The 19,688-nt window shown below is 45.1% G+C and overlaps 1 protein-coding gene across 1 annotated transcript in view; it reads right to left on the reverse strand.

The window, feature by feature from the left end:
• The window catches only part of LOC309379724 (sucrase-isomaltase, intestinal-like), a 94,146-nt gene that overhangs the window by 61,759 nt on the left and 12,699 nt on the right, over positions 1-19,688 (reverse strand). The window lies entirely within an intron of this gene.

Genomic DNA, 19,688 nt, shown 5'->3' on the forward strand with positions numbered 1-19,688 from the left:
CGGGGACACACACACACACACACACAGAGAGAGAGAGAGAGAGAGAGAGAACATGGTGACATTTAGAATGTCACTAAGAATAAGCACTTATGCACATAGATATACCGAATCCCCATTCTTATGGTGCATTTATTTTTCTGATGTGTTTCCTACTGGTTGGGAATTTTCTTAGAATTTTCAGCAATAAGGAACAAAGCTAAAGTTCAAATCCAGCTGAGAATTTGGGTGAGGCAATTGACGGTAGGCAAAGTTGTGGCGATGCAGTGATGTCACTGGGAGCACACTAAGCTGTCACAGCCCCCCTGATCCAGGCCAAAGGCCCATCAAGTTCAACATCCTGTCTTCACAGTGGCCAATCAGATGCCTGCAAGCAGGACATCTCCATTGCCCAGACAACTGGACTAATCCTTCCTGCCTTGCTGGTCGTTTTGGCCCACGTCCACACGACACACTTAAAGCACTATGATACAACTTTAAAAACAGTCATGGCTTCCCCCAAATAATTCTGGGAAATGAAGTTTGTTGATGGGGGAGAGCCCCATTCCCCACAAAACTACAATCACCAGAGTGATTTAAAAACCAATCCCTCTTCACAGGTAACTGAGAATTGTAGCTCTAGGGGGGAATAGAGGTCCAGGGTTGTAAAGACTGCAGAGAGAATAATTGGGTGCACTCTTCCCACCTTAGATCAAATCTATGCTGTCAGGTGCCATAAGAAATCTGCAGAGATAGTGCAGGATAGTACGCACCCCGGAAATGATCTCTTTCAGCTCCTGCTTTCTGGAAGAAGGTATAGGGTTATAAAGACCAGGACTAGCCACCTGAGAAACAGTTTCTACCCAAAGGCAATTCTGGTTCTAAACGCAGCATAAGGAGTCTCTATAGTATATCGTATTTTAAAATGGGGTGTCAGAGTTTTTAGGGGGTTTTGAATGTCTTATGTAGATTTTTCAATTTCATTGTTCTGTATGGGACAATGACAATAAAGATCTCGTATATCGTATCCTAACAAAGGTCAACACCTTTAATAAACTATAGCCCCCAGGATTATTGGGAGACTGTTCAAAGTGACATCATAGTGCTCCAAATGTATGGTATAAAAGTGTGTACTAGCAAAACCCAAAGTTGGGGAAGGCTGCTGTCAGAGCCACCCGTCTGGTCCCAGCTCACAAGAGACCCAACTCCAATCCGGTTTCTTTACAGAAAGTCTTTATTGAAGATCATGGTTGCGTTTACATTCCATCTTTGTGACTCTACGTCTGTAACGTTAGACCGCTGAAGTACCCTCTGAATCTGTACCGCCTCGGCACCAATTTAAGAGGCTTGTGCTGGACCACCTCTTCCTCTCTTTCCTTTTCCGCAGGGTCTTTCTGCCCCCCTGGGTTCCCCCTCGCCGGGACTCGCCCGAGGCTGAATCCTCTGACGCCTCCGCCCCCCTCCTTCTCGCTTTGGGGCCGGGCTCCTCCCCAGGGCTCTCCTCACTTCCGCGCGCCTCTACATTTGAACTTGGCGCGCGTACGTTGCTTCTGACCTTTCTCTCGACCGCTACACTGCTCCCGGTGCTACTCTCCACCCCCTCCGGCTGAGCGTCCTGCTCCGATCTCCTCCCCCTGTCTCCTTCTCGCTCTGCTCCCTCTGACACACTGGTAACTCCACCCCCTTCACTCCGTTCCGGCTGAGAAGCCGGCTCCTGTGTCCAACTCCTACTGGGGCTTCTCCCTTCGCTCCCCTGCTCCTCACTGCTTCCCCCTTGGCCTCCCTTTGGTCTGACCAGGGGGGCTCCCTCCTGGGAGTCCTCTGACTCACTGGACAGACTCATGGACGACCTTTGGTCATCGTCATCCTCCTCCTCATCTCTCTGGGGATTCTTCCCCCTCGCTCTCTGTCTCCTCCCCCATCTGCTCTTCTCTCCCTGAAACCCTGACAGCTGCTCTCAAGTAAGGTAACTCCCCCCCCCCCCGGACCACGCAGGATGCCCCCCTCACACCACAGCGACTCCATCAGTTAATTGGCTAATTCATTAATCTATGGCCATTTGAACTGTGTGTGGAGGTATTGTTTTTGTTTGTTATTATGGTACATATTTTGTGTTTTGTGATCCTTGGATGAAGGGTGGTATGTAAATTTAATAAGCAACAACAATAATAATCAATTCTGTTTCTTAAAGCCGAATGGGGATATAAACCAGGGTTATCACTCTGACCCACTTGTGAAAATCTGCCCATTACACTCCTTCCCCTCAGCGTAACAGTGGAGCATACAACCATAATCTGGTGTACTCCTTCAAGATTCCCTGAAGGAAAAAAGGAACAGGTCAAGTAGGCAATCCTCAGTATATAAAAACTCCAAACCCTGGTTTGATCAAGAATGTCAGGACATGAAGCTAAACTTACTGAAAAAATACAAGAATTATAGATCTGCCAATTTACCCCAACTCCCCACGGTCTGGTTTGAAGATAAACGAAATTATAAAATCTTGATCAAAAATAAAAAAATCCTGGCACAGAAAAGAGAATGGAAATGCCTAATAGATGCATCCAGAGAGAGAGATTCGGCCACCTTCTGGAGACTGGTAGCAAATGGAGTGCGATCTACCTCCTCAGAAGTGGAGTATACTATACCTGCAGGGACTTGGGAGGCATTTTTCCAATCTTCATATTCAGCTCTGCCTTTGACACAGCCACTAATACAGTGTGCGGCAGGTGATGAGTGGCCTCCGGTGTCGGTTGCGGAGATCAGGAGACTTATTCAGGCACTCAAACACAGAAAAGCCCCGGGAGCAGATAATATCGCTCCTGAGCTTCTCAAAGCCAATATTGACTGGTGGGCCCCAGTCCTTGCCACCCTATTCACCAGCATAGATCAAACAGCAATAATACCAGAGGACTGGGGATTGGCAATTATCGTTCCCATATTCAAGAAAGGCTGTAAACTTGATCCAGCCAATTACAGACCAATCAGTCTCTTAAGCATCATTAGCAAACTTTATGCAACTCACTTACGTGAAAAGTTTGCGGACTGGCTGGAACAGGAGCACATCCTAAAGGAAGCCCAGGCTGGTTTCAGGGCACATAGATCAACTCTAGACCAAGGATTGGTATTGCAACATCTAGTGGAGAAATACACCTCAAAGAAAGGAGGCTCCCTCTATGTAGCCTTTATAGACTTCAAATCAGCTTTCGATTTGATACCCCGGCACAGACTTTGGGAAAAATTAAATGCCACAAACATCGATAGACGTCTTTTGCTTCTTATCCGTAGACTACATGAAAATACTCGGATCCGTGTTAGATGCGACCGTTATGGGAACCTATCAAAGGAAATCCAAAGTTTCCATGGTGTCAAGCAAGGCTGTGTTCTTGCCCCTATTCTATTTAACTTCTATATAAACTCCTTAGTCGGAAAGATGGAGGAAGCAAGTACTCATCCCCCAAACCTAAATAATATACCAATCCCAGTCCTTTTGTACGCAGATGATGCGGCACTTATTTCCTTCTCTTGTGTGGGTCTAAGAAAACTTTTACGAGCTCTTACAGAGTATTGCGAAGCTGAACACCTAATAATAAATTACACTAAATCAAAAATTATGGTGTTCTCCAAGAGAAAACTCCGACATAAATGGAAAATTAATAACCAACCTATTGAGCAAGTAACATCTTTTAGATATCTTGGAATAATTTTTGATGAGAAGGGATCTTGGTGCCATCAGATTAAGAACTCCATTGTAAATGCGCAAAGATCTTCCAGAGCTATCATAAGATTCTTTTACAGAAAAGGAGGTCAATATGTTCCTGCTGCCTCCCAGGTCTTTGTTGCAAAAATACTTCCACAATTGATGTATGGCACCCAGATATTTAATTGTCAAAAACTCAAGTCCCTGGAATCTGTACAAACTAAATTTTACCGCTCCCTACTAAGGTTACCTACCTGTGTCTCCAACACAGCCATCAGGCTGGAGGTAGGTCAACTCCCTATTAATGCCAGGATATGGATCCTGAAGATTCACTTCTGGCTAAAACTCATATTTTTCCCAGTGGGAGTGGCTCCATTGACTCTACTAGACCCGTTCCAGTCTAAATGGAGATTGTCGCTTTATGAAAAATTGAAGGGCCTGGGGCTTTCCCCACAAGAACTTATAGCCTCAGGTTTTGAAAAGGCTAAAAGGATGGTGAGCCAGCGAATAGGAGATGTAGAGCTTCAGGACCATATGAGCAAGATAGATAAATATCCAGCTATCCAAGATTATGGAAAAGGGTTTAATCTAACACCATATTTGCTGGATCTACAAATCGCAAAATACAGGCGGGCGTTTACCCTTACCAGATTTGATGTACTGCCATCTGCCTTACTAAAGGGCAGATACGAGGGCACACCCTATGCTGAACGAGTTTGCCCATGTGGTCTGAAAGAGGTGGAAACGGCTTCACATGTGTTGTTACACTGCGACCTTTACGGGGATATTAGGTCACTGTTTATTTCCCCTATCGCTCAGAAATTTCCAGGTCGATCTGAATCTCAGCGGCTGAAAATCCTACTAGGAGATAAAAACCCAGAAGTAACACTGAAAGTGGCCAAATTTTCTGCGGCTGCGATCAAGCGGAGGGCATTAGCTGTAAAAAAGTAAAAGACTTGACCCCTGGACAAGCCCCCCCATTTTTTTAAGTCTATACATATACTGTAGTGCATATATGTGTGTGTGTGGGTGGGTGGGTGGGTGGTGTGCATATGTGTATTGCTTTTATGTATAATTTTACAATTTTTAATTGACACCATTATTCCCTTTGTAAACTATTGTTGCTTTTTATGTTTTTTCTGGTCTATGACCGTAATAAATTCATTCATTCATTCATTCATTCATTCATTCATTCATAATCTGGTGTCTGTGTGTGTGTGTGTGTGTGTGTGTGTGTGTGTGTGTAGGAAGGCTTTTCTTTCCTGTCTGGCCATTAAGATTTGAGGTGCCTACCATCTCCCTGAACTGACAGTAGCTAGAAGAAAAAATTAGGACACATCAGACCTGATCAAAGCACAGAGAAGCTTCTTTTCCCTTTGATTTTCTATTTTTGCCTCCTTTCCTCTCATGGCCCTTTTATATTTATTTCGGCTAAATCCCCTGTGTTACTCACAGGCACATTCAAATTAGCCTGCCGCATTACGCTGGTCGTTACCAGGGCTTATGACGAACCTTTTGACTTGAACGGTGTATTTATGTATGGCCGCCTCTCTGCCTTTGTCAACTTGTGGACTTGCTACACTAAATTAAACCAAATTGTCTGGAAAAGGACCTCGTGGAATTGGCATTTCTCTTAACAGAAATTACTTGCTATTAGGGGCTTTGATAAAATGAAGTGGAAGATCAAATTAACCAATGAATGAATTAAGTGGAATGTTCTCCACACCCAAAATGACTCAATTACCACGGCTTTTGTATTACATCCTTTCAGAGATGGTGTTCGTACAGTTTGATAGAACAGAGTTTGCTGAATTTGAGACAAATGCCTTATTTGTGTGGGTTCCAGTGGCTGCTCCATATGACTTACAGCCTCCCATCAAGAAAGCACAAAGAACTTTGTCTTTGAAAGAAGATAATTCCTTATTTATCTTTGTAACCCAGTTGTACCTGGATTATGTGAACATTAGCGATCATTAGCTATTGTAACATGCTGACTGTGAACAAACAGCGAGTGACAAAGTAATTCTGTTGGATTGGTGGGGAAAGAAGCCAATTGCTTCCAGTCTTTCATGTACCTAGTAGCTATAAAGTGTGCATCTCACAGTGCGAACCACCTACATACATGCCTATAGAAGCTTCTGTACCTATGGGCTGCATACCCACATGACTGGCAAAAATTATTTGCTTATTTATGTAGCATCATTAGTGTGTATGAAGCTTTACAGGGTATATGAGAGCAGGTTCCGGAGCTGAGGAATTTACAGCCTACAATCTGATACAGGAAAAGCAGGGAAGGGGTAAGGAAGAGAAGGAAGGACTAATGAACCGGGGTGGGGGTGGGGAAATATGTGCTTTGCTATAGGGCTGAGTTACAACAGGACATGGGAAGTAGGGAATTATGCCTTTAGGCTTCACAGAAGCTGGTCTTTGAGGAGATTTTGGAAGGTACTAACGGAGTCAGCTCCACATGTGTTTTGGGAGGCGGTTCAAATTTACAAAGCATGGAAGTGAGAGCTGGACCATAAAGAAGGCTGATTGCCGAAGAATTGATGCTTTTGAACTATGGTGCTGGAGGAGACTCTTGAAAGTCCCATGGACTGCAAGAAGATCAAACCTATCCATTCTGAAGGAAATCAGCCCTGAGTGCTCACTGGAAGGACAGATCCTGAAGCTGAGGCTCCAATACTTTGGCCACCTCATGAGAAGAGAAGACTCCCTGGAAAAGACCCTGATGTTGGAAAAGATGGAGGGCACAAGGAGAAGGGGACAACAGAGGATGAGATGGTGGGACAGTGTTCTTGAAGCTACCAGCATGAGTTTGACCAAACTGCAGGAGGCAGTGGAAGACAGGAGTGCCTGGCGTGCTCTGGTCCATGGGGTCACGAAGAGTCTGACACCACTAAACGAGTAAACAACAACGGAACAAGAGAAGGCAGAGTCTTTTGAGGGAGCTGGAGACCTTGAGATGGTGGACTTGGAAGAGTGAAGACTGCAGACAAGTATTGGGATATAAGTGTGGAGAGATGCAGGGAGAGGGGCAAAGCCAATGTGAGGAAGAGTGTCCCATGGCCAGAGTGATGAAAAAGGTGGATGGGGTTTGGCACATGAATACTGGATAGACATGGGAGAACTGAAGTGAGACAATGGAAGACCAGAGATGAGAAGATTGCCCTAGTCTACCTGAGAGACAACCAGGGCATGAACCAGAGATTTTACTGAGGTAACAGAGCGGAAGGGTCACCTTTTTGTAATGTTTTAGGGGAAAGCATTACCCCATCACTGCACTAGCACAAGTAGTTTTCAAATTTCGCTCCTGAGTCACCTCTCACCGACAGCTGAAGCATATGTCATTGGAAACATTAGCTGTTGGTTTGTTCTTGTTGCTGAAGCGACTACAATATATCCTCAGGAGTTTGTATCGACCATCTTTCAATTTTAAAAGCAAAGAAGCAAAAACCTCTTATGAGAACATGAAGAATCGCTAAAGCTCTGTTAAGAACTATTGGGTAGGCCTATCAGCAAGTTACTATTAACTACATACAGTACTTTTTTCTGGGGGGGACGCAGGGTACGCATACCCCTAAACATTTTGTGAATCTAAGTTTGGCCTCATTGAGGGGCAGTATTTCAATATGAGTAGGGAAATGAGAGTACCCCTAAATATTTTTCAGGGGGGAAAGCGCTGACTACATATATACTGTTAAGTTGTGGGTGAACATATCAGACAACACAGTGATTCTTCAAACAGCTCTTGTTTTTTCACAGGCCAGGACAGAACTAAACTGAAGGGCTCAGTCAGCCTGCTTATATAGAGCTCCAGTACCACGTTACTGTAACAACTTTCTAAAACTATCCAATCAATGAACATCACTTTCGGTCCTTCATTTGCATAACTATCTACAGTATACCCCTGCTGGCCCAGGGTGAGAACTTCAGTACATAACATATACTGTGAAAAGACTCTTCACAGTATTTACTAATTTCATCCTCACAAGAGTTCTATGAAACAATCCATTATAATTTGGTTGCAAATTGAGCCAAAATCTGAGTGATGTGCTCAGCACCTCACAAGGAATCCACGGCTGAAAATGCCCAGCTTCTAGTCCAAACCTCTTGCCATTGGGCAACGTTATACCTTTGAAAATCAACAACAGAAACGGAGTAATGTGGGCTGTAACTCTTCAATTGTTGCTTTAGCCCACAGAACACTCCTATAAATACTTTCAGGAATCATACAATTGTTTCCTTTCACCAGTTATATCTGAAGGGCCCACCACTACACGCTGACATTTATTATTGAAGTTGTCATGGCAATTCACTTATTCCTATACTATACTATACAATGTGCACTGTACAACTGAGTCTCTGGCATGATTTGAATGAAAATGGCAAGATTATGATTCCACCGCATTAAAAACAGAGTGTGAAAGCTCATAATATGGTGGCCCATTCAATCTAACCTCACAACCTCTCCCTCTCTCTTTCTCTCATATTATCTTATTCCAAACTGCCATCTCAAGCATCTCAATGTGATCCACAAGGAATAACCCAAGAGAGGATCCACTCCAATCTTCTGCCCAAAAGCAAATAGTGTATTCATCCTTGTTCTGTCACTCCCTCTAACACCGAACCTGGGGGGGGAATGTGTGGTTTTGTAATGGTTTTGTAGGCAAAATGACACCACTTGCAGATTTGCAGAATTCCATAACATAATGAAAGATAAAATGAGACCAAAAAAGTCTGTGCATGTATGCACTGACATGGAGAAAAGGTGGGGAGTGAATACAGAAGTGAGGGATTGGTCAGTCAAGCCACCCACTCACAGCATGATCCACTCCAAAATGGTTGAAGAGAAGAAACATTGTGCTGGGTCTTGGAGATGAAGAAAGCAGGAGGGAGAGGAGGAGGAGGAGGAAGAGGGAAGACCCAGGTCGAAGTCTGGGGCAGTGGATGCATGTAGCACAGAGGACAGAGTGCAAGATTTTGTTGTGGGTCTGCTCTAAAGTTCACCCTTACACCTGCTGGTTCCCCAAAGGTCTGCAGGAAATAGGAACCAAAATGAGGTTTCTAGCAAAGGATGTAGCACATATATTTTTAGGTATATGACAGCTCCCTCGCTTGGGAAGTACCTTGTTTTGCTGTTGTAAATATCCTTCCGAAAACAGGTGCTTCGTTTCAAACCCTGTTACAGGAGGCTTAGGAAGATATGCTGCTATTTTTAGCTTCTCATCAGGAAGACAGACTGACTCAGGAGCCCAGGAGGGGGGATGGCAGGCAGAAGACTGCCTTTCTGACTGGTTCTTGAACTTAACAGCATACAGAAGACGTGCAGAAAGGCATTCTCTGTCCACAACACCAGGAGAAAGTGTAACCATTATGGAACAGTGAGCCAGCTTGGAAAATAAATACAGTGGGGTGGGGGAATGCTTGGTTTATTTTTAGGAAGCAGAATATAACTTATTTAGTTGGAGCATTTCATGGATGACTGAAAGGCAGAGGAGTGTGGCTTGCTGAAACATGGTCACTTATTCCCTGAACATTAAAAGTTCACATGGCTCAAAAGCTTTGTTCCATTTAATTTTCTCCTGAGGACATCAACCTGCTTTCTTCCTACAATAGTTCCAGGCATTACCACCCTCTGCTTTTCTTCTCTGGACAGCTGGGGAGCTTGATAAACTTTCACAGTTGTAAAACTTTGATAGAGAGTCTTGGATAAATCATGATAGTATTCATGAAACGGGCATTTGCACTTGGCTGGATTCTTGATGAACTTCCTGCCGTTGCTTCTTTGTAAACAACCCAAAGGAACATTTATTGCTGCGCATTGCAATTCTGTTTGAAATGCCAACGTCTGCACGACTGCTCCTTCAAATGAGCCAAACCCGTCCAAGGGACAGGAGCCAGACAACTTGCAAAACACCTTCTCCTCTAAGACCATTTTATAGTTTCCTTATATTTTGCAGCCCAGGATTCCGATCGTCCAAACATCACAGAGACTTGGAATGTGGCAAAGGATCAAAGCATCATTCCAAGGTCACATCCTGATTTCTCCTCCTTCTCTAGATCATTTTGAATTTTCCTCCAAGTTCCTCTGTCTCTTAGATTAACAACAACAACAAAATGATTTTCTCAAGAGTTTTAGAGCCTCCCATATTTTGAAATTTTTATCTCCTAGGAAGCTAACTCGGATTTTTAAATATATTTTTTTTACAAAGACAGGGCTTGCAATAACAAATGAATAAATAAATAAATGGGCATGTCTTTTGTAAGCATTACATGGCATTCTCACGGGGATACATTTTTAGTGGTTTTCATCCAGTGTCATTTATAGGGCCCCCTTGACTTTGGTTATAAAAATATAACCCAAACTAATAATAAAACAGTGTCCTTAAGAGCAAGCAACTAACACCAAAACATGCTAACAGGATGATTTTGTTGGATTAAACCCCCAAACACCTCTCCCTATTCCAGCCAGCCCATGTATTAAGATCTTTATATTTGTGGGACACCCTTCCCTCAATCTGCCAATTTCATTGTTTACCTTTCAGTGCCAGATAAACATGTGCTTCTTCACGCAGGCCTTTGTAGGGGGTTGACTTAATGTGGCCAGCTATGAAATTATGGGTGCTCAAGTGTTGCCAAGATTGCACATTTGAGATAAGTGATTTTATAATTTAAAGCTTTTTATGCTGTATCCACCCTGAGCTCATAATCACAAAGAGTACCCCTGAGACTGAAATAATAAAATAAATACCCAATAATAAATTGTCTACCCAAAAATAAATTGCCATGGTCCTACATTTCCATGAACCATGGTGAGTAAGTCAAAGGCAAGATGGACTATGGATGCAATCAATCATTGTACTCAAAAAGCCAACCTGGTGGAGTGTCTAGGGCACTGAGCCATAGGCCTTTGATACCATTGACCATGACATCTTTCTGGACCATCTGGGAGCTGGGGGGACACTCCTACCTCCTGGGCCATGTCCAGAAAGTGGTATTGGGGGATGAGTATTCAGACCCCTTGGGGCTCTGTTCTCTCCCCTGTGCTTTTTAACATCCATATGAAGCCGCTGGGAGAGACAATCAGAGGGGGTGGGCTGGGTGTTCATCACCATGCGGATGATACCCAGCTCTACCTCTCTTTTAAATCAGAACCAGTGAATGTCCTGTGTCTGGAGGATGTTGGAGGATGGATGGTGGCTAACAGACTGAGGTTGAATCCTGACAAGACAGAAGTACTATTTTGGGGGGACAGGGGGCAGGCAGGGGTGGGGGACACCCTGGTCCTGAATGGGATAACTGTGCCCTGGAAGGACCCGTTATGCAGCCTGGGAGTCCTTTTGGACTCACAGCTGTCCATGGAGGCGCAGGTCAGTTCTGTGTCCAGGGCAGCTCCATCTGGTATGCTGGCTGAGCCCCTAGCTGTTCACAGACTGTGAATGGTCTGGTTGTCTCCCGTTTGGACTATTGCAATGTGCTCTACAACTAATCCAGAATGCGGCAGCTAGACTGGTGACTGGGAATGGCCACCAAGACCAGATAACCCCGGTCTTGAAAGACCTACATTGGCTGCCAGTACAGTGGTACCTTGGGTTACATACGCTTCAGGTTACATACGCTTCAGCTTACAGACTCCGCTAACCCAGAAATAGTACCTCAGGTTAAGAACTTTGCTTCAGGATGAGAACAGAAATCGTGCTCCGGCGGCGTGGTGACAGTGGGAGGCCCCATTAGCTAAAGTGGTGCTTCAGGTTAAGAACAGCTTCAGGTTAAGAACGGACCTTCAGAACGAATTAAGTACTTAATCCAACGTACCACTGTATGTTTCCGAGCACAATTCAAAATGTTGGTGCTGACCTTTAAAGCCCTAAATGGCCTTAGGCCAGTATACCTGAAGGAGCGTCTCCACCCCCATCATTCAGCCCGGACACTGAGGTCCAGCTCCGAAGGCTGTTTGACGGTTCCCTTACTGCGAGAATTGAGGTTCACAGGGAACCAGGCAGAAGGCCTTCTCGGTGGTGGCGCCCGCCCTGTGGAACGCCCTCCCATCAGATGTCAAGGAAATAAACAACTATCTGACTTTTAGAAGACACCTGGAGGCAGCTCTGCATCAGGATGCTTTTATTGTCTAATGTTTTACAATTTTTTATATGTACCGTAAGCTGCCCAGAGTGGCTGGGAAACCCAGCCAGATGGGCAGGGTATAAATAATAAGATTGGGACAGTCATGGTCTCTCATCTTAATCTACTTCACAGGGTTGTTGTGAGGGGAAAGATGGGGAAATCGTAGGCCCATGTGTGCCATCTTAAGTTCCTTGGAAGAAGTGTGGGATAAGTAAAGGTAAAGGGACCCCTGACCATTAGGTCCAGTCGTGGCCGACTCTGGGGTTGCGGCGCTCATCTCGCTTTATTGGCCAAGGGAGCTTCCAGGTCGTGTGGCCAGCATGACTAAGCCGCTTCTGGCGAACCAGAGCAATGCACGGAAACGCCGTTTACCTTCCCGCCGGAGCACTTTGCACTTGCTTTTGACACTCTACTTGCACTTTGACATGCTTTTGAACTGCTAGGTTGGCAGCAGCTGGGACCAAGCAATGGGAGCTCACCCCGTCGCAGGGATTCGAACCGCCGACCTTCTGATCAGCAAGTCCTAGGCTCTGTGGTTTAACCCACAGCGCCACCCGCGTCCCTTGTGAAGTGTGGGATACAAATCTAATAACAAATAAAGTAACCAAGTGGTTATTAAGTGCTTACCAACCTCTCTTGCAATTGCCTGTTCTATTAAGATCCTTGTATTGAATGCAATCCACCAAGAAAACATTTCACAAAATCCCACATTTGTGCCTTCGCAGAGCTCTGCTGCCCATTCAGTGGAAATAAAGCACATTCTCGCTATGCATTTGCTTGGAAGAGTGCATTTCTAGATTAAAGCACACACACCACAACACAAACACCAGATTTCTAAATCACCCTACTAAACACCGCCCTCAAACGAAAACAAATCGAATCACCTCATTCTTTGCAAAAATCGAACACGCTCAACAAGAAGAATGGCTGTGTTGGGGGCTGTACAAATTCCACGCAGCAATTTGCATTGCTTTCAGGAGGAACTGCAGCTTAAAACAATGGCGTTTTTAATTATTCTAATAGCTTTTCTCTCTGCAGAAAGCCCCCTCGCAGCCTTTGTTTGCCACCAGAATCTATATATAACAAATGAACTCCAGAGCAGCGGATTGGAAATTAGCAAAGTTTCTGATTAGATGTGGTTATTTGTTTCCTACTTTCCCAGCTGCAGCGTTTAACAAAGCATTGCACCACAGTCAATATTGCAGAGAAATTGTCTGGCTGGGGGAAAGATTTTCTGACTTGTATTAGAAATGGCAGGCCCACACTAAGTTGTTAAAGGGGAAAATATATTGTTGGCCATTCGAGAATGATCACGTAGGAGCAAAGTAGCACTCCATCTAATTCAGGATCCTGTTACTTCGATGTAATCAGGCCACCCTACAGAGATACTGGACTACCACCACGGGGCAGCTTCGCAGTTAAGTTCTTGACAAGTGAGGTGACACAGAACTCCATTATTTCCTGGCATATGGTTGGTTTCTGGCATAAATGCAAATGTCTAAGAAACTCTGCATGTGGGCAGAGGATGTGGACAGTACCCTAAACTCTAAGGTTAAGAGGTAGCAGTTATTCCCCTAGCATTGGATTTGCGACACAAGCTTACCCCATGGTAACATGGGAGTAAAACTGGGTGGTTTTGTAATGCAGAGGTGAGCAACCTTTTTCAGTCTGGGAGCTGCACTCAATGTGAAAAAGGTAAAAGGAAGGGACCCCTGACAATTAAGTCCAGTAGTGAACAATTCTGGGGTTGCGGCGCTCATCTCGCTTTACTGGCCGAGGGAGCCGCCGTTTGTCCGCAGACAGTTTTTCCAGTTCATGTGGCCAGCATGACTGAGCAGCTTCTGGCGAAACCAGAGCAGCGCACGGAAACGCCGTTTACCTTCCCGCCAGAGTGGTACCTATTTATCTACTTGCACTTTGACGTGCTTTTGAACTGTTAGGTTGGCAGGAGCTGGGACTGAGCAACGGGAGCTCACCCCGCCGCAGGGATTCGAACCGCTGACCTTCCGATCGGCAAGCCCTAGGCTCAGTGGTTTACACCACAGCGCCACCCGCGTCCCAATGCACTCAATGTGGGGAATGCTATAGAACATCTGCCTTTCATGCAGAAAATCCCAGAACAACTATATAAAAGGCTAATCGTTATAAAATTCCCAAAGCATTACAGCACTCATAACCCACAGAACAATCTTAACTAACAGCCAAATACAAACTCAGCACTGTTGAATTCACACACTCTATTTCCCCATCCCTGTGATTCATAGTTTTCTACTCAGTTTCACTCAGTTCATCAGAGCTAAGGGTTGGTCCACACAGTATCCATGTGTGCATTTATTTAAAAGCAGCTACGAGCTGCTTATTACTTTTAAAAGCTCTAAGCGGTACCCTGCATAAAAACATGTTCCCAGTGCCATTGCATGTTCCCAGTGCCATTGCATGTTCCCAGTGCCATTGCATGCTCCCAGTGCCATTGCAGCATGCAACTGTGAGCAACGGGAGGAAAACACGTAGACTAGGGTTCCTGGGGCTTCCCTGAAGTTACCACAAGGACCTTCCGTGAAGGTGGCAAAGTCATGCTCAGAGTAAACCCATTGAAATTAACGAACCTGAGTTATTCACTTCCATTAATTTTGATGCATCTTCTCTGAGCAGAACTAACCTTGGATACAGCCCTGGGGTTGAGGCATTCTGCACATAAGTATTGTAAGAATCAGTTGCACAGAAGCTGTGCATCTAATCTCTGTTTTTCACCTAACGCCTGGTGCTGTCAAGATTTGGAAAAAAATGTTCATGTGTAGAGCATTTCACTGACGTCCGTCCTTACTACGTAACCACCGCGTTTGCAGGAGGTCATCCCTTGATGTCCACCCAATTTAACATCGCAGCCTTGCCTACTTAGCTCCTCTGACAGAGTCCTGGCCTATTAACCCCTACGAACACTATCTGATGCTCATGCATTTTGGTCACTGCAAACAATCTCTCTGCAGGAGCTGAAATGCTGAGTATAATGTAAACAGCAATCAAGAATGTATACTCCCCCCCTAGGCTAACTTGTCCCCATTCAATATGCTGCCTCTTTTTCTCCTGCAAGTCTGACATTTAAAAACTCCCCATCGGGATTTTTCACTTAGATACAGAACATAGCTATATGTTACACAATATAGTAGCCAGACAAAGCACATTTGCGTGACCCCCCCACCCCCCAGCAGCCCCCATGACTGTCACCCTAATAAGCAGTAAAGGTAAAGGGACCCCTGACCATTTGGTCCAGTCGTGGCCAACTCTGGGGTTGTGGTGCACATCTCGCTTTATTGGCCGAGGGAGCCAGCGTACAGCTTCTGGGTCATGTGGCCAGCATGACTAAGCCGCTTCTGGCGAACCAGAGCAGCGCACGGAAACGCCGTTTACCTTCCCGCTAGAACGGTACCTATTTATTTACTTGCACTTTGACATGCTTTCGAACTGCTAGGTTGGCAGGAGCAGGGACCGAGCAATGGGAGCTCATCCCGTCACGGGGATTCAAACCGCCAACCTTCCGATCGGCAAGCCATTCATGCTCCAATAAGCAGTATTTTGGGTCAAATCAGGCCACAACTTTATTGCCTACAGATGCAGAGGTTTGGCATAGGCCATTAATATAACCATTGAGATACCAACACATCTGCTGGGGTATACCAGATGGGGTCAACCCAGGAGTGAATGAGGGGCCTATGACACATGGCAAGTAGGGGCCCCTTTGAGGAGTGCTATGGCCCCCACTCCCGGCTAGGCTTCCAGACAGAAGCAACTCCCACTGGATCCCTTTAAGAGGATACCCCCGAAACCTGGAGGAGCTGACAGAGGCTACAGCAATGTTTCCCAAACTTGGGTCTCCAACTGTTTTGGACTACAATTCCCATCATCTGAGACCATTGGTCCTGCTAGCTAGGGATGATGGGAGTTGTAGTCCAAAGCAGCTGGAGATCCAAGTTTGGGAAAATCTGGGCTACAACCTCCCCTCCACCAAAGACTCACCCAATGCCTAAACCACCGAGTTGTGACAATTGCTACGAGGTGGGCAGCCATGCTGGCCTGGGGGAAAGTCTTGATAGCTGCTTCCCAGCCAGATCATGAACTGAGCAAAGCACCTAATATCACTGTCAAAAGCATGTTTATTCTGTCTTACCCATTTATCTATGGAAATTAGCCAGTCTTTGTTAAATCTCTGTGGTACAGTAAGTAATGCGTCGTATTACTTATAGCAGTGATTATAGTATAGAAAAGGCAGGGAGGTGATTTAACCCTGGATATAAATACCTACATGTCGCTATGTCAACAGCATCCCTTGGAATGGGGTTACCTGAATTATGCCAGAAAAATTGTGGGATAGGGATGTGCATTAGGGCTTTTGGGGCAAGGTTATAAAGCCTGCTTGACAGAGATAAAAGGTACAAAAAGGTCTGGGAACTCAGAGGTGACTCAGAGCAATGGCAGAGCTTCTTTAGGGGCCCTCAAATTATACAGCAGGTACAGAAGGACTTTGTGTTGCTCTCTAGACACAATTTATCATCTATTCAGACATTCAAATGCAGCTGGAAAAACTGCCCGCCGGCCTCATTTGCAGCTTATTGATTGCTTTGAGCAATATTTTATTTTCAAAGATGCAAAATTGGTCCCTTTCTTTATTGGCAAACAACTGGCCTTGCACTACTGCAGCTGGTTACACATTCTCTCTCTCTCTCTCTCTCTCTCTCTCTCTCTCTCTCTCTCTGTGTGTGTGTGTGTGTGTGTGTGTCAGTTTTCTGGCATATTAATTAAAGCCCTTTTTCCTGCCACAAGCTCTTCTGCAAGCCCCAATGACCGCCTGCTTTTCCACACATTTATCAAAAAAATCTGCTTTAATTTTGAAACCCCTGGCTGGAAAACACAGAGAGAGAGATCCTATCCAAATATTCCTCTCCACTGTTTTCTAATTCCTGCCAGGCTTTCCTTCTGCTGGAAAAGTTTGCTTTGGCTTAGAATTATTTTTATTTTTTAACCTTACACTTGACATTTCACACCCACCTCACCCACCTGATTCTTCTTAGGTCTCAATATACCTGTTAGGCAGGTAAACATGCATCTGGATGGCGTTTCACTAAGAGGCACAGTGGTGCATGGCCTGCAGAACATGGTTCTGGTAGCAGCCACTGTAGCAGTGTAGACGGCATGTTGTGTTTGGAAACTGGGAGAAACCCCCCGGTTGCTACTGCCTGGGTCTTTCCTGAGCCAGGGAACAATGCAAACCAGAACGAACTGAGCAGAGAGAAAGATTATGGGTCATCAGGGTGGGGAGAATTTGTGCACGAATTCAGCAGCGCTCAGTTTATTTTCTGGATGCTATTTTGTTCATGCTGACAATATTGTTTTGTAGATTAGCTGTAGTACTTTGTGAGTCCTGTAATAAGACTTCTGCTGCAATTGTGCTGCTCAGCCTATTACAGTGGTACCTCGGGTTACATACGCTTCAGGTTACATACGCTTCAGGTTACATACACACTCCGCTAACCCAGAAATCGTGTTCCGGCGGTGTGGTGGCAGCAGGAGGCCCCATTAGCTAAAGTGGTGCTTCAGGTTAAGAACAGTTTCAGGTTAAGAACGGACCTCCGGAACAAATTAAGTACTTAACCCAAGGTACCACTCTACTTTAGGTGTTTTACAGATTATACGGTAATTGTTTTACCAGTGACATAGATAGTTCAGTTGGTGGAGCGAGAAACTCTTAACCTCAACGCTGCGAGTTCAAGCCCAATGTTGGGCTAAAGATTCCTGCATTGCAGAGGGTTGGTCTAGATTACCATTGTGGTCTGTGGTCCCTTCCAACTTGACAGTTCTGTACAGTGGTACCTCTGGTTAAGTACTTAATTTGTTCCGGAGGTCCGTTCTTAACCTGAAACTGTTCTTAACCTGAAGCACCACTTTAGCTAATGGGGCCTCCTGCTGCCGCTGCACCACCGGAGCACGATTTCTGTTCTCATCCTGATGCAAGTTCTTAACCCGAGGTACTATTTCTGGGTTAGCGGAGACTGTAACCTGAAGCGTCTGTAACCTGAGGTGCCACTGTACGGATGTTCATTTAATGTTAAGCAATCGGGGCACATCCCTTTGTAAACCCCGGCTTGTGCGTGGCGGCAGCCGGGCATGCCTAAGCTCCACAGAAAACAAATGAGAAGGGCAGGACAGTCCTAAACTTGCATACTAAGAAGAAAATCCCACTTGGTCTAGTGGGACTCCCTTCCCTCTAAAGCATGAGTTAATTGCATGCTTATGGGTGTAGACTGAGAGTTTCAGTCCCAGTGATTTCAAGGGAGGAAAGAAAAGGCGGAAACCAAACAAGAAGAATAAATGCCAGTCAAACAACTACACATAGCTGTCAAGTGTCCCTTATTTGGCGGGACAGTCCCTTATCCCAGCGCCATGTCCCACTGCTGTCCCTTATTGATGAGGCTTCATTTGGCTGCTGGCTGGGCTTTCTGCCTTTGGCTCAGAGGGGCTCAGAAGTTGAATATACCTGTTCCCGGAAAATCCCTTCTTTTGGATGCTCCCTTATTTTCGAGGCTGCTGGTCCCTTATTTTCAAATCTGTAAGTTGACAGCTATGCAACTACAGAATGGGAATAGCCACACTGCTAGTATAAGTTGGGCGGACATGATTCTAAGATGGCATCAAAAACATCCCCTTGCCCCTCTCCTCTTCGCCCGGCTTGTGCAAGTTTTTTTAGGGGAACAACAAGGTCCAGTTTGAACAGAGGAACCAATGAATGCAAGGAGCAAGGATTTTTATTTCACACAAAAAATGAAATGAAGAAGAGTGCAGTTCAGTTGGGCTGAGACCCTGAAATCAAGACTGACTGGCTCTGTCTTTCATGCCATGGAAAAATGGCAGAGGGGATATTGAGGGGTCAAAGTACCATATTTTTCGCTCTAAAAGATGCACCAGACCACAAGACGCACCTAGTTCTTGGAGGAGGAAAAGAAGAAAAAAAAATATTCTGAATCTCAGAAGCCAGAACAGCAAGAGGGATCGCTGTGCAGTGAAAGCAGCCTGCTGTTCTGTGATACCTGCGCAGCCTGCATTCGCTCCATAAGACGCACACACATTTCCCCTTACTTTTTAGGAGGGGAAAAAGTGAGTTTTATAGAGAGAAAAATACGGTATATTTCTAAGTGGGCGAAAATTGAGAAATAAAAATAAAATGCACTTGTAAATAAACAGGAGTTCAGAAATGGGGGCGGAATAAGTGGAAGCAGGGCGACTTGCTGGGGGGGTGTTGTTTTTAACAGCCCCCTGCCTCCCCCTGGCACTGTCTATGCCTTCCCCCCTCCTTTCTGAACATGTTAGCCTTTTTCCCACGCTAATGTTTCATTCAACACATCCTCTTTTGGTAAAAGCAACTAACCAAGCATCACCTTGAAAATTAATTCTCCATTGAAAGAAAGAAAGAGAAGCAGATTTTGTGAGAACTTACATAAGCCCCTGAAAGGAATCATGATTTCCTGATATTGTTTCTCCTTCCAGGCAATGTTAAGCAGCCAAGCATCTTGCTTTACTGCCGATAAACGTATTAGCCAAGACTGCCCTCTGGCTTCCTCTAAACTACTGCTCAGTCTCCTCTTTTCGTAAAGCTGGCAAATGCCATTAAATCCACATTTCAGAAACCAGAACCAGATGCCCAAAACCTAGCAGACGATCTTATTTTTGTCTCAGGGCCTCTTCATACATTCTCAATTTCCTACGCAGATTTCATGTGAGAATAAATGCCATCCTACATGTAGATTATAACATATGATGATCACTCATTTCATTGCATGTATGCATGACCAAAAGTTGAGACTGGCTATGGCTACATGGATATGTAGCGCGGTAGAGA

This window comes from Podarcis melisellensis (assembly GCF_964234715.1).
Source record: "Podarcis melisellensis genome assembly, chromosome: 10".
Lineage (NCBI taxonomy): Eukaryota > Metazoa > Chordata > Lepidosauria > Squamata > Lacertidae > Podarcis > Podarcis melisellensis.